Below are 15,330 nucleotides of genomic sequence, written 5' to 3'. Positions count from 1 at the left end.
CGAATTCAATGAAGGACTAGGGCTACGGTTCAAGAGAGTAGCCCGACAATGCTCGAATTCCAGACGCAGTTTCATAAGAAATTAGCGAACTTGCGCACTCTCGCAAATAGTTTGGAAAATCCTAAAGTCATTAGGAAATATTGGATCCATCAAGGCCATCTCAGTCCAAATTGTGACAATTTTAAAATAAAATGATTGAATACTCTCGTCACCCTGAGTAAGGTCAACGAGATCCTGTTCCAGACGATATGACCAGGCCGCATTACTTTGTTGATAAATTGTCTAAAGATGCTCCCACATTGCCTTAGCCGTGCGATGAGGTGTGAGGCCAACAATAATGGACCGATCTACCGAATCAAGAATCCAGGTAAAAATCCGTCCATTGTTCATTTCCCAATCAGCCAATTTATCGGCATCTGTGGAAGTAGGAATAGTAACAAATCCATCAATTAGTCCCCACAAACTACAACCCTTGAGAAAGTTCTGAAAATGGATAGCCCATAGGGAATAGTTGGTACCATCAAAACTACACCTTGGGGCCTCTGTACGTGATGATTTCTTATCCATTGATCGGAATTAATATAAAACGCGCAAAGAGTTGCAACAGAAGAATATTTTAGGTGTATCGTACAGAAGGAGATACCCAAGGGGTAGCAGTATCTGGATCTGGCGGAATAGGAACAGCAACAGGAGCTCTAGATTTGAAAAATGTAGATCTGGATCTGGCGGAATCGCAACAGCAATAGTGGATCTGGATCTGGATCTGGATGAGCGAGATCCGGCGACGCAGCAACAACAGCAACAGATCTAGATGGGAGCAACAACAACAGATTTTCAATAGATCTGGATGGGAGCAACAGATCTAGATGGGGTTGCTGGAACTCGAAGAGAACGAGCAATAGAGATGACCGGGCGACGCTGGACGAGCAGAGGGGCGATCAGACGAGAAGCGGTGGTCGGACGGGCAGGGGGTGGTCAGATCTTCAACAGGGGGCGGTCGGAAGAGCAGGGGGTAGTCGGATCTGCAACAGGGGGCGGGGGACGAGCAACAAAGGGCGCTGGAGGAGCAGAGGGATGGTCGGACAACGCAGCAGGGGTGGCCAGACGACGTAGGGGTGGTCGGATCTGACAGGTGGTGCCGAATTTGGATCAGTGAAATTCTGATACCATGTAAACCGAGAGGAGCTGAAAGCTTTTGTGTATTTGAGACAACCCAAAGGGGTTGAATATATAGAGATTACAGCATCTATACAAGGAAAGAAATAAAATCAGAATGATCTACATATGGAAACCAACTATATAAGGTATGCTAGCTATACAAGGCATATTTCAGTCTGTCTAACACCTTTAGCGAGGTTTTTCTGAGTGTAAAGATTCTTCACAAACGAGTGTAAGCATCATTATCATGATCTAAAGCTTTATTCCAACTACCTGGGGTTGGCTATATGAATCTGGTTTCCCTATTTGACTCCATCAAAGGCTATACCTTTAGTAGGATCATAAGTCATCAATATTTTTGTAATGCCTTCATGCACGTCCTTTTGGGCCTTTTACAATGAGTGTAGGGAAAAAGTCTTTGAAAGTATTGGAAAATTGTCAAGCTTGAATAAATTTTCTTTTGAATATATGTCGAGGTGATGACGACCATGCGAGTAATAGGTAATGTAATGCCATCACCAATCCTTAGGCATGGGTTGTACTATCCATCTAGGTTCAAATTGAGGTTTGGGTTTGTTGAAGTTTGGCACAGACGGGTTGAAAGATGAAGAGGAACTAGAAGTAGTTTGGCACAGAGGGGTTGAAAGATGAAGAGGAACTAGAAGAAGTTTGATAGGAGACGGGTGGAGCGTAGGGAAAAAAAGTAGTCGTATGATGGGTTACCAATAATAATTTGGGAGCCGTAATGATTTGGAGAAATTCGTTTGAAGGAATGCATAAGGGCATATTGACTAGGTGGTGATTGTTGTGAAGGCCTCATGGAGCATTTATCCAAATAAAAAGAGTTGTAAAGTGAAGGCAATTAGCATTGTTGTGATTTGTGGATCGGCATATCTGATAATGCGGCCTGTGACAACGAGCAAAGGCCATGTAATCGTTTTCCAACTATTTGGAATATTCGGGATTGGAGATATCCATTTCTCTTTAATTTGAAGAATGCTTAGTAGTCATAGGTAGCGATGGATGTTATATCCATATGGCCCAGATGAATGTTATATCCATATGGCCCATCATTCCCTGCCTCTAACGGCCTTGTCGGTATGGCCTTTTCAAATAAGAAAGGTATAATTTTTTAATTTAGTTTGCATCAATTAGAGAAGCATGCTTAAAGACATATTGAGAAAGAAGGGATGCATTGGAGAACTTATGAAGAGAGAAGGAATTATAGAAGTCGATGGAATGATTTTGAATAAGTTTTGGTGAATGAGATGGTCTTTGGAGATGGTTTTAAAAAAGAGAACCAGGGTTGTAGATGCTTTTGGAGAGCGAGGTGAAGTTGGGGATTAATTTGGAGAGAGTGATGGAATCAAAATTTATGGGCTTTTTTCTAAGTAGAAAAAGGAAAGGGAAGGTAAAGAAAAATGTGAAAAGATAAAAGAAAAGTAAAGAGAATATTAGGTTTTGAAGAAATAGATGATCTTGAAATTCAAAATATGGACTTTAAAAAAAGAGTTAAAGATATTGAAAGTAAAAGATCTGAGAAAGTTGGAGAAATAGAAGAACATATAAATTGTAGATCTATCTTTTATTCTTTTATAGCAAAACTTTAGGGAAGAAAAGAAGGGATATTCTTTGAGGGTGGTGTGGCTTGCAAGATGATTGCTATATGTCAAATGAGTGATAAGGTTTTGATGATTGGTTGTTTAAATACCATGAAGTCTTATCTTTATTATTGTAATTAGAAAGTGAAGAAGAGAATAGAGAGGAAGAAAGAAGGAAACTTTCCTATTTTCTATATTCTTACTCAAGGCAACACAACAATATATATATATATATATATAGAAAGGGTATTTGGATGCAAGCAAAGCTGTTTGTAAAGCACCTTGAATTTGCACATTGACACATCTGACACATGTAATCAAGATTGATGATGGCACATATGCATGTAATTGAGATTGATGCACTGAACTTGGGATGAGGTTGCTCATGCTTATTCCACCTCTTCACAGGAATCTATCCTTACTCTTTTTTCTTTTTCTTTTTTCCTTTTTGGTACAAATCTATCCTAGCTATATTCTGCCTTTCAAAGGGCGTGATGTCCTTATTATTATTATTATTGTTTTATATATTCTTATGCATAAATAGGTTTTAAACCATAGAGAAGATGTCTGCTCTGGACTGCGCATGCTGGGCACAAATTATTATTTTTTTAACACGCACACACACCCCCACACACTCACGCCATAGTAGGGTTTCACCACCCATGGGTACTCGAACCCTTGACCAGGTGTTGAAATTCCTGAGAGTCTACCACCGGAGCAAGAGTAAGGACCCACGTTGGGCACAACTTTGCTTGCAGCCATACAACCCCTAAGAGTTCTAAGTGGTCCCATGGCCCACGAGATAAGTGAGCCAAACCAAATAGGCTATTAAACAAGGTTTCATCCAGTATCTAATGACAGACTTTCCAAGTATACAATTTTTCGCAAGGTTTCATCCAGTATCTAATTACATACTTTCCAAGTGTACAATTTATTTTTTTTTCTTTCAATCTACATTGACAATTCTCATTTGATACATTCAACAATCACAATTTTCAATCAAAGACAACTTTTCTATTCTCATCAATGACTCCTCGTAGTAGGACACTTGCACGGTCCAGTAGATTGGATAAGATGTTTACTAGTTCTGGCAAACATTTCATGGGCTACAATATGAAAATCACATCAGTTGAATGATCTAATCCATCCATATGTGGGACTTCTTTATTTATTGCCAAACCATGGTTGGGATGGTTATGATTTTCTGATAAAATTGATTCTTTAGAACTGTAAGCAATAGACGATGGGCCTAACAGATGGATGGCTCACTGCTGAATAGGCCTACTTTCCCATAAATTATGTTGATTGTCCACTAAATAGTTATTGTTCAGATGGTATGAATCATCTTATTTGGTCGGAATTTTACATGGTCGCCTAAGAAATATGTCCTGGACATAATGCAGAGCCCATATTACTTGGTTAGACTGGCCAAGTGTCCCCTTGCAAGTAGAAAACTGCATGTGATGATGATTTCCACACTTCTTTTTGGCATCACAAAAGTCCAACTCGAAAATCACCACATAGTAACAAGTGATTACTCTTATACAGTTACACCCCACGTACATGGATGTGGGAAGGTGAAAGAACTCTGTGTGTGATGATCGAAAAATACAAAATATAAAACATACATGAAACACTACTCTTCTTCGTCTAAATGTTTGCTTAGCCCACATTTGTACTATTCTTTTTTTAATGTTAATTTGCTTAGCCCACATTTGTCTAGACCATTGGAAAAAAAAGACCAATGGCTAGGTAGGCTACATTAGTTAGATCATTCAGCTCATAGATTAAGTTATCTTGTTTCTGAGGTGGGCCAAAATTTGAAAACAAAGAGATAACATAGACATTATTTTTATTTTTATTTTTATTTGTTTGTAGAAAGGTGGAAGCACACCACCTGTAATTTTATTGATTTGAAAATGGTTATGTACAGCCATTCAAGTAGGTGCAAATACAAGAAACAACAGTCACACATATCATATAGACCAAGCAAAATACACAAATTTACAAAAAGGAGAAAACAACTAAAGCTTTTTTTTTTTGTAGACATGAACTGTACAAACATATTTACCCTAGCTCCAATCATCTCACCGTCATTGCTATTTAGGAAACACCATGGAAGGAAAAATTAAGGAAAGCATTCTATCAATAAATATATAGAATTCTCTCCTTCCCTTCCTCCAAAGTGCTAGGGTCCAGAAAAGCATCCCTACACCTACTCCGTGTCCAACTCCAAATCCTATCCACATTAATTCCCAATCATATTTCCTTTCAGATTGCAATGTTGATAGAGGGGACGGTGGTGCACTCTCTGCATCTTCGCATTTCTTTGATAGTGGAGGTCCACACAATCCTGCGTTCTCTTTGAATGATTCGCTGTTAAATGTAAGAAACTGCTGGCTTTGTGGTATTTTTCCCATGAGGAAATTCTGTGAGAGATTCAACACTGCGAGGAATGTTAGATCTGTTAGCTGCCAAGGGATCTCTCCAGACAATTTATTATGTGAGAGATCTAATGACTCTAGATCCCTTAAATTCTGAAGTGATGTTGGAATTCCGCCGGTTAAATCATTGTTGGACATATTGAGCACAAGGAGGGACTTTAGATCCCCAATTGATTTTGGGATATCTCCATGAAATTTGTTCTCCGAGAGATCCACTACAGTAAAGGCCGTAAGGATCTTTACTAGTTCGATCTGTAGCCCTTTGATGACTAGAGACACTTTGTTTTGATAGTAAATGGAACTTCCGTTTATCATTTTGCTAAGGACCAAAGTTTGGGATTTGTCCTCATCCATCATTGCCTTCCAACTCTTGAACATATTTGATGGCAAATTACCCTCAAAGCTATTGAAAGAGAGGTCGAAAATTTGTAAGAGAGGGAAAGGGTGATTTGTTAGAGGATGCCCAATGTTGCCATGAAATTGGTTGGATCTCAAGACGAGAACACGCAACTGTGACAAAGCTTCCAACCAAAAAGGGAAGGTGTCATGTATTTGATTGTTTGCAAGGTTTAATACCTCCAACATTTTGCAATTGGCCAAAGACCTTGGCACTTGGCCCTCTAATTGATTCCCACTGAGATCAAGCGTTTGTATGTTACATCCCTCTCTAAATGTCTGAAGTAATGTGCCATTGAAAGCATTTCCTTGAAGATTCAACACACTAAGGCTATCACCAATCTCACCCAAACATGGTGGAATCCGACCAATGAATTGATTGTGAGATAAATCGAGGACTGCTAGGGATGTTGCATTGCAAACTGATCGAGGGATTTCACCACCGAGGCTATTGTTTGAAACTGAAAAGAATAAGATGGAGGGTGGTGGGATAGGAAGTGAGTCTTCTAGCTTGTTGGAGCTAATGTCCAGAATGCTCAAGTCACTCAACGAAAGATGGGGAGATGGTTCTATTCCCCGTAGAACATTGTGAGAAAGATTTAAATAGTTTAAAGACCCATTGCCAATTTCCCATATCCATTTGGGTATTTCACCACTAATTTTATTGTTGGAAAGATCCAATTGCCACAACTGCTCTTGATTTCTCAAGAAATTTGGAAATGTGCTGATGTTGCAAGAACGTAACAACAAAATTTGAAACTGGGGGATGGAAACAAACGAGGAATTACCACTGCCATATTGGACTGACAAGTTGTTATCTGAAAGATCCAGAGAGTAAAGATTTTTGAGGTTTTGAAATAAGCCTAGCTCCACAACACCACTGAAATTATTGGAAGAAATGTCTAGGTCTTCAAGCTTGATAAGTTGAAAGATATATCTGGGTATCATCCCCTGCAATTTATTGGATGAAAGATAGAGGAACTCCAGCTGTGAAGAAGAGGCATTGTGAAACTCGCCAAGTTGACCACTAAGTTGGTTACCTGTGAGACCCAACCTCTGTAATGATGGGAGTGAAAGCAATGATGATGGAATGGTCCCATTAAGCAAATTATTCGCTAAGCTGATCACTTTGAGATTCAGAAGCTCATTTCCATATGAAGAAGGAATTGGGCCGCTCAATTTATTGGATGAAAGATACAGATATTGCAGTTTGGTAAGGTTCAAAAGTGAGGATGGTAATGATCCTGACAAGTTGCAATTGCTGAAGTCTAATTGAGTCAAGAATTTGAGATTATTGAGAGAATCTGGTAACTTTCCTGAAAATCCAGTGTATGAAAGGAACAATGCTGTAGAGTATTGTTTTGAGGGAACTCTGGCAAATTGATAGCTACAAGTGGATTACCTGATATGTCGATGATTCGTAGGTTTGGCAGCTGGAAAACACTGTCAGGGAATTTTCCATGCAATCCACACTCTGTAAGGAGCAGGGACGTCAAGGAGGATAAATTCCCTATGAAATTGGGGACTGCAGACGAGAGATTGTTTCCACTGAGGTCGAGTTCAGATAGGAAATGGAGCCGTGAAAGGGAAGAATAGATGGAGCTTTAAAGATCACATTCTTGTAAGATCAACTTGCGGAGACTCCCTGGGAAGCTGGGCACTGCTGAGGAGAGATTGTTTCCGCTGAGGTCGAGTTCAGATAAGAAATGAAGCTGTGAAAGGGACGAATAGATGGAAGCTGAAAGAAGACAATCTCGTAAGCTCAACTTGCGGAGAGTAGGGAGTGGCAAATCTAATGTCTGGCCCTGCTGCAGTAAGATGTGTACCCAGTCTAGATAGAGTTCACTCAGATTGGACAGGTTTTGGACGAGCGCTCCAATGCTTGGGTTTTCGAGTTTCAGGTAGTGAAATCCAGAACCATTGTAATATTGATTGTAAGAAAGATCGAGAGAAACCAAAGTGGTCAAGCGGGAGATTTCCAGTGGGATTTGGCCATAAAAGGATAAGTGAGAGAGGTTGAGATGGGTCAAATTGGTGAGCTGGTCAAACCCAGATGGGAATGGAGAGGGATCAAACTCATTGTAAGCGAGGTTGAGCCTCCGCAGGCTCCGAAGACGAAAGAGGCTTTCAAAATCAATCCGACCAGAGATATAGAACTCACTGAGGTCGAGGCTGATCACGTGACCAGTGGGTCCATCGCACGTGTTGCGTTCCCAATTGCAGCAATCGGTATTGTTTGAATTCCAAGAGGGGAGAGTAGAGAGGGTGGAGGCAGTGAAGTTAAAACCATGCTTGAGGTGTAGGATAGCAGAGAAGTGATGATGGTTGCATTGTTGGGTAGTGAGAAACAGAAGAGATGATAAAAAGACAGGAATGAGAAATGATGGGTTTTTAGAAGAAGAGAGGAGAGCCATTAGGTAATAGAGGTTGGGATGTGTAGGAATAGAAAGCGTGAGGTTTATTTATAAACAGAAAGTGAAGAGGTTTTAATAGTGTTAAGACTCGTTCGTGTGAAATACGAGAGCCGCTCATAGGAGTAGTCATCAAAGAAAGAAAAAGAGTCATGGGAATTTACATGGAAACGGATTGGCCACTATCCCTGCCACCGGCCCGGTGGCTGTGGTCGGTGTTCTGTCGGCCCCACCGTGATGTATGTGTTTCACCCATTTTTACAGATCATTTCAGTGCTCGATCCCAAAAATGAGAGGGATATAAATCTCAGGTGGACCACACCATAGGAAAACAATAATGATTGGATATCCACCATTAAAATCCTCTTAAAGCCCACTGTACTGTTTATTTGACATCCAATGTGTTGAGTAGGTCATACAGACCCAGATGAAGAGAAAAAAAACAAAGATCAGCCGATCCAAAACTTTTATGGCCCCTAAAAAGTTTTTAATGGTCGACACTCATTCAACACAGTTTCCTGTAATGTGGTCCACTTGAGATTGAGATATAAATCATTTTTGGTCTTATACCATAAAATGATCTAAAAATATAAATGGACAGCATGGATGGAACAAATACATCATGGCAGAGCCCACGGAGCAACCACCAGCCATTGGCGGGTGGCAGGGGATAGCCAATCCGTTTCCTATTTACATACACAGCGTATTGGCTGCTGTACACACCACCGACCTGGGTGTATGTTGACCTAACCAAGTTACGTGTGTCCCATGAGGTATGTATTATATCCAAACCGTTCCTCCAGTTGGCGAGCTCGTCGTAAGGCTTGAGAGGCAAAATAAGAGAGATCGATCCACGGATTAAGGGACCGCACTGCATTGCAGAAGTTTTTGATCATTATGATATTTGTTTTTCCTCTTCGTCCATGTCCATGCGACCTTATTAACAGATTAGATTAAAAATAAATGTTAAGGTGGGGCCTAGAAATGTCTTAACGGTGAGAATCATTATTCCATTGCTATTTGTGATGTGATCCACCTGCGCTTTGGATATGACTTATTTTGGGGCTCATTCATTAAAATGATCCCGCCAAATAGGTAAACTCCATGGATATAATAAATACATCATTGTGAGGCCCGTGTAACTTTGATAACCGTTAATACAACTCTGGAGCTCCGTGAGCATCAGCGGGACATGAAACCAAAAATGAGGTGATCCAAAACTTTAGTGGGCCGCATTGGAGGAAGAAGTAGGGATTCAGTGACCACCGTTTGATACGAATCAAACATTCATATGGCCAAAAAGTTTCATATTAGGCAAAATTTTTGGTGTTTTCACCTCATCACAGTGGTAATGACCTTATAAACTGTTTGGATGGCATATAAACATCAAAGTAGATTTGGATTGCATTGTTGATACTGGTTAGTCGTCGATGTTACCGTAAGTGGACCATACCATAGGAAACAAACAATGCTGATTGAATGCCCACCATACCTTGCGGTAGGTTAAAACATTTCCGGATTAGGTGCGCCCCAGTCTCACCCAACGGAGTGTGGTCCTGACTGTGGAGCCCACGTTGATGCATGTATTGTATATCCAAGCCGTCCATCCATATTTCTGCTCCATTCGAGGCCATTAACAAAAAAAAAAACACAAGCACGTCCAAATCTCAAGTGGACCACGGTGCTGATTGAATTCCCATCATTAAAAATTTCTTAGGGCCCACTGTAATACCCACTATGAGTTTATTTGCCATCAAACCTGTTGATAAGGACACAATGACCTGGATTTAGGGAAAAACAAATATCAGCTTCAAAAACTCTTGTAGCCCACAATTTTTTTTTTTACCGGTGGATGTTCAACAACTACTGTTCCTCCTCTATGGTCTACCTGAGATTTGGATCTGCTACATTTTTTGGCTCATGCTCGAAAATGATACAGAGAAACTGATGGAAGATGTTTATATACAGTACATACATAGAATAGCACCAATGTATTACAACGGAAAAGAGAGACAGGAGCGGATTGCCTACGTACCAGAGTGGCTACTGGTCGCTGCTATACGGGGCTATCATGATGTACCTGTTTAATCCACACTGTCCATGCATTTTACTAAGATAATTTTAGGGCATAAGCCCAAATATGAAGGAGTTTCACTTCAGGTGCACCATTCTAGAGGAAACAGTGGGGGGCATTCAATTAACTGGATGACAAATGAACAGTTTGGATGACAAATGAACATGATTCTGAGCATTATGGTGGGCCTTAAGGAGTTTGTAATGGTGGGCATTCAATTAGCATCGTTTCTTATGGTATGGTCCACCTGAGATTTGGATCCTCTTAATTTCTGGGTTCATGGCCTAGAAGAAGCTGAAAAATGGATGGATGGGCTGGATATACAATAAATACATCAAGATGGTCCCACGGTCATCCTAGCTATGCAATCTGCGTTTGAAGAAAATTGTTGATTTTTTTTTTCTTCTTTATTAACTGGTGGATATTTTAGTCATTTTAGAAAAAATCATAAGGAAAATGGGAGAAAACAAACAGAAGGTACCCTTCACAATAACTTCATTAATGAAGTACTTTAATGACAATTTAATTTATAAAGGTATGAGGATGTCAATGCCATGTAAATAAAGTACTATTTTGTAAAATTCCTTTGATAGAAATTAAGTAAGCTGCATGGTAGAAACGGTGAGGATTGAACATCAACGGTTGAAATGTTTGTGGGGCCATAGAAGTTTTAGATCAGACTAACACTATTGTGTTTTCAGTTCCTCCCAGCAAAAGTGACCTCATGAACACGATAGATGACATATAAACACCTTAGAACTAGGGAGGTTTCAATGGGAGGCATTTTCATACCCACTTTTTCCTGCTGTGTGGCCCAATTGAGTTTTGGATCTACTTCATTTTTTGGCTCAGGTTATAAAAGAGTCTGGAAAAATTGATGGACAGGGGGGATTTCTTACAAACATCACAGCTGGTCCACCTAGCTTCTGGCACGGGAACTTCCCGCCCACTTTTTCCCATTATTGCTGCCACTTAAAGTTTTGGATTTGCTTCATTTTTGGGATCATTCCCTAACAAAGTCTGGAAAAATGGATGGACGGGGTGGATTTCTCACAAATATCACAGTTTGGCCCCACTCTGCTTCTGATCAATACAGGAACTTCCAACCACAGGTTGTCCAAGCAATCCACGTACTAGATTCAGATATTCAGACGGTTCTGATCCTTTTAGTAAAAATAGATGGATAAGTTGGATTTCTCACAAATACCACATTGGCCTCACCCAACTTCTAAGCATTGGAACTTCCTGTGACAGGTTGTCCTAGGCAATCCACATCTCACATTCAGATATTCAGATGGACCTGATCCTTTTAGGCAAGGCATGCATCAACACTATCATGATTGTCTGGTAATTGGCTTTGATCAGCCTAAAAAAGATGGCAGCTACTCATCAGGTGTTCACTACTTTATCTTTGTCCTCTCTCACAAATCAGGGCCAGACATGTATCAAGATGTGAATGATTGATAAAGTGATTTATAGTCACCACATTCTGTATACATATGTGGGTCTGGCTCTTTGAATCAAGGCATTTTCAACATGAGGATTGCCTAGTGAGTGGCTCCGATCTCACACATGTAACTTTTTCTGTGCGTATATTGAGTGCCAGAAGAAAGGTGCACTGAACAAATGCATGCATGCATGCAAGCACAAATATGATCTTTTGTCGTACATCTGATTCATGCACCGTGTGCCACCTTATAAGTTGACTGACCGGATCTTTTTTTCTTTTTCTTTTTTCCAGCCAAGGCATCTATGCAGTGAGGCTACAGTGAGTAAATTCCATGTTATGATCACGTGGAGGCATGTACCGTGCACAATAGAGTGAGGCCCACTTCACCTTGTATCCATGATATAATGTGGAAGTTGGGCTTAGACCTTTTAGATGGATGGGATGAAATTTGCCCTATTTCCAAACACTGATAATCAACTGACTACATGAACGGGCATCATTGGCCGTGATCATTCAAAGGAGGTGGCATCAAGTGTCCCACTTTCCATCTCTAGTCCATTTTTTCTTGAAATGGAACACTTCCACACACACAACACGGCACATATACATGCATGACTTTTACAGTCGCCATTAGATGTGGGGCCAACATGCTTTAATTTTCAACTGCTCTTGGAATTCCTAACACAAGAATCTCACCAGGTCAAGCCAGCCATGGCCATCTGCGGGTCAAGCATCGTGGCACCATTTATTATGCGAAAGAATCCGTACACTATTTTTTATTTTTAACTATTGACTGCCCTCATTTCTCCATTTCTTACTGAGTTTATAAATTATAGTTAGCAAACAGTACAAGCTACAAAATTGGATGACAAAGTGTCACACGATTACCTGATCTGGTGTGGCAATGGATTATAAGATGGGTGGGAAATTGATCCAGATGATTTACAATTAACTGACAGCTTTGAAAGATACACATCATAGTGTTCCTACACACAAACCAATGGTTTGGATCCTATTTCCCATTGTTTCCTTTGATGTGACCCACTTCGAATTGTAGATTTGGTTGTTTTTTATATTTTTTTGGTCCGAGGGCCCCAAATCCAAGACGTAAACTGGTGGACAGGAGTGGATGTTGTAACTTTTGTGGCAGATTAAAACTACCCTGGCTATTCCGAGCTTGGGACAGGTGAAAGCTCCAAGCAGCTATCGAAGGGCCACCATTATGTTTGGATTTTATCCACCGTCCATCCATTTTCTCATATTATTTTAGATTATTAGGCTAAAAATAAGATGTTTGTCTTCTTCAGTTCAACAGTTACGGTGGCCAAAAGGTTGCCACGTCAGTCTTCCAAATCCTTTGTATTTCTATATTCTTGCAACCATACCTCTTCTCCCGACCATCCATATCTTTCTGCTCGACCCATTTTCTCTTGCTTGGACTTCCCAACAGTACAAAACTGGATTGGAAAACTTCTTGAGTTCAAGCCATGTGTTGTACCTGGGTTTTGGATTAGGTTGTTTCTGAACCCTGGTTTTCACTGGTTTTCCTATGGGGAACCCAAATCCACATAACCTGATGGATAAAATGGATGTTACATATATAACATTATGACCCCACATACCTTTAAGAGTCACACATGTAAATTAAGGGAGCCACTCATCAGAGTAGATACCATTTTTCCAGATGCCGTGTATTGTATTACAAGTCAGGTCAACAGAGTAGTCACCATCCTACGGATGCCTTGCCTCACAAGTAACAAGTCTAGTTTAACCAGTTATTCACATGAACATGAAAGACAGGTAAATTTTATTGCCAGTCTCCACACTTTTAGGCAGGTGGGCGCATTTAGCAGCAAGTTGGCAACGATGTTGGGTGGGGCCCAAAGAGATGTTTGTGAGAAATCCACTACGTTCATCCGTTTTGAGTGCTCGTTTTAGGAAATTTGACAAAAATAAAGTGGATCTAAAACTCAAATAGCTCACACAGAGAGGAAAAATTGGGCAAAAAAATTCCTACTGTTGAAACTTTTCCGGGCTCCACCTTGATGTTTATATGCAATCTAAACCATTTATAAGGTCATTACCACCGGGATGAAGTGAAAATACCAAAAAAAAAAAAGCCTTAAATAAAAAATTTATGGCCCCAAGAATGTTTCAACGATTCACAATGAATCCCCACTGTTTGTAACCCACAAAGTTTTGGATACACATCATTTTTGGTCATATCCTAAAATGAGCTCTCAAAGCGGATGAACGGCGTGTATTTCTCACAAACATCTCAGTGGGGCCCACCCAGCATCCTTGCGCAGAAACATCCTGCAAAGGCTTTGACAGGGAATCCGCGTCCATTGGATGATGGGCCTGATTCTTTAAGGGAAGGCACTTATATGGTCAGGATTGCCTGATCAGCTGCTCAATCTCATGAGATTGCTAACATGCATGTTCCACGTGGATGCTATCATAGTGGTGTCTCTATTCTACATGACTAAAGACTTTAAACCATGATATCTACTTACTTCAAATCCTGTTGTAAAGAAGTTGTGGTACACATTGTTATAAATGGAAGCTGATTGAGGCAGATTCAAAGTTCAAGTGGACCATACTACATAAAGCAGTGGGGGTCGATGAAGCCCACCATTGAAACCTTCATAGGGCCCACCATTATATTTATTTGCCATCCAACCTGTTCATAAGGTCACACATGTACAGACCTGGATGAAGGAAAACCCAAAAATCAGCTTGATCCTTAACGTGTCCCCAAGAATTTTTCAAGGGCAGCTTGATCCTTAACTCACGTGTCCCCAAGAATTTTTCACAGCTTGATCCTTAACTTACGTGTCCCCAAGAATTTTTCAAGGGCAGGCGTTCAATCCAACTATTGAGTCTTCAAGTCGCTAAGATGTCCTTTTCACCATTGAGCCAAGACTGCTTTTTAGTCAGTCATGCTAGTGTGAATATTGCTATTTAGGTAGGATCTAGGAAAATATACTTGACATCCATCTATCACATTATGGGGCCTCACTTTTCTATCGACTATTGAAGTCACTATTTTATCCTCTTGTGAGGAAAAAATTGGTCATAATAGTGCCGAAGTTATTAAAGTAGGGACCATTAAAAGTTTTAATATCTAGCATCCATCTATCACATTATGGGCTCCTATTTTTTCTGGTTGTACCATGTATTTTGTATTCACATTACTAGTCCTAAGGCTATATAAGGAGGCTTGTGCCGAGTTGTCAGCCAAATCACAACTTCTATCATAAATCCCTAGAATCTCATTGGCTCTTCAAATCATTACCTCCTTTTGGGGAGAAAAAGATTGCACCGAGCACAATCAGTGAAATGTATTAAGCAATGGGCCACTACACAAAAAGACTACACGAAGCACAATGGGTGAAATGTACCAAAAAGCAGGCCAGACAGTATTGTCGTGCATTAAGTTGAGCATGCATGTAAGAATGTAATGCATGGTTTAGATTGATCAATGATTCCACATTCAACTTGTGTAATGATGAGAACATGGGCTAGAATTTTTAATCCATGCCTAACCTTAGCTGCTGAGTGGAATCTTAGCTCCACATCAATAAAGAGGACTAGGCTTAAACTTATTATGTATTTGGGTTGTGCAGGCATCTTGATCACATATTAAGCTTGATTATTGTATATAGCATGTGTTTGTAACCATGTCTCGTGTAGAATATCATAACCACCATCCTAGATAGGTCATCGCTCAAATTAGACTCATCCAACAATCCTAACCATCTGATTTGGGCCTTCAAATGCACCATTGAAAGGA

The 15,330-nt window shown here is 40.2% G+C and overlaps 1 protein-coding gene across 3 annotated transcripts in view; it reads right to left on the bottom strand.

Annotated features, from left to right (window-relative positions):
- LOC131255788 (uncharacterized) overlaps positions 1–15,330 on the bottom strand; it is a 78,850-nt gene that overhangs the window by 49,394 nt on the left and 14,126 nt on the right. The window lies entirely within an intron of this gene.

Source organism: Magnolia sinica, chromosome 9, assembly GCF_029962835.1.
Source record: "Magnolia sinica isolate HGM2019 chromosome 9, MsV1, whole genome shotgun sequence".
Taxonomy (NCBI): domain Eukaryota; kingdom Viridiplantae; phylum Streptophyta; class Magnoliopsida; order Magnoliales; family Magnoliaceae; genus Magnolia; species Magnolia sinica.
This window is presented reverse-complemented; position numbering and strand designations above follow the sequence as displayed.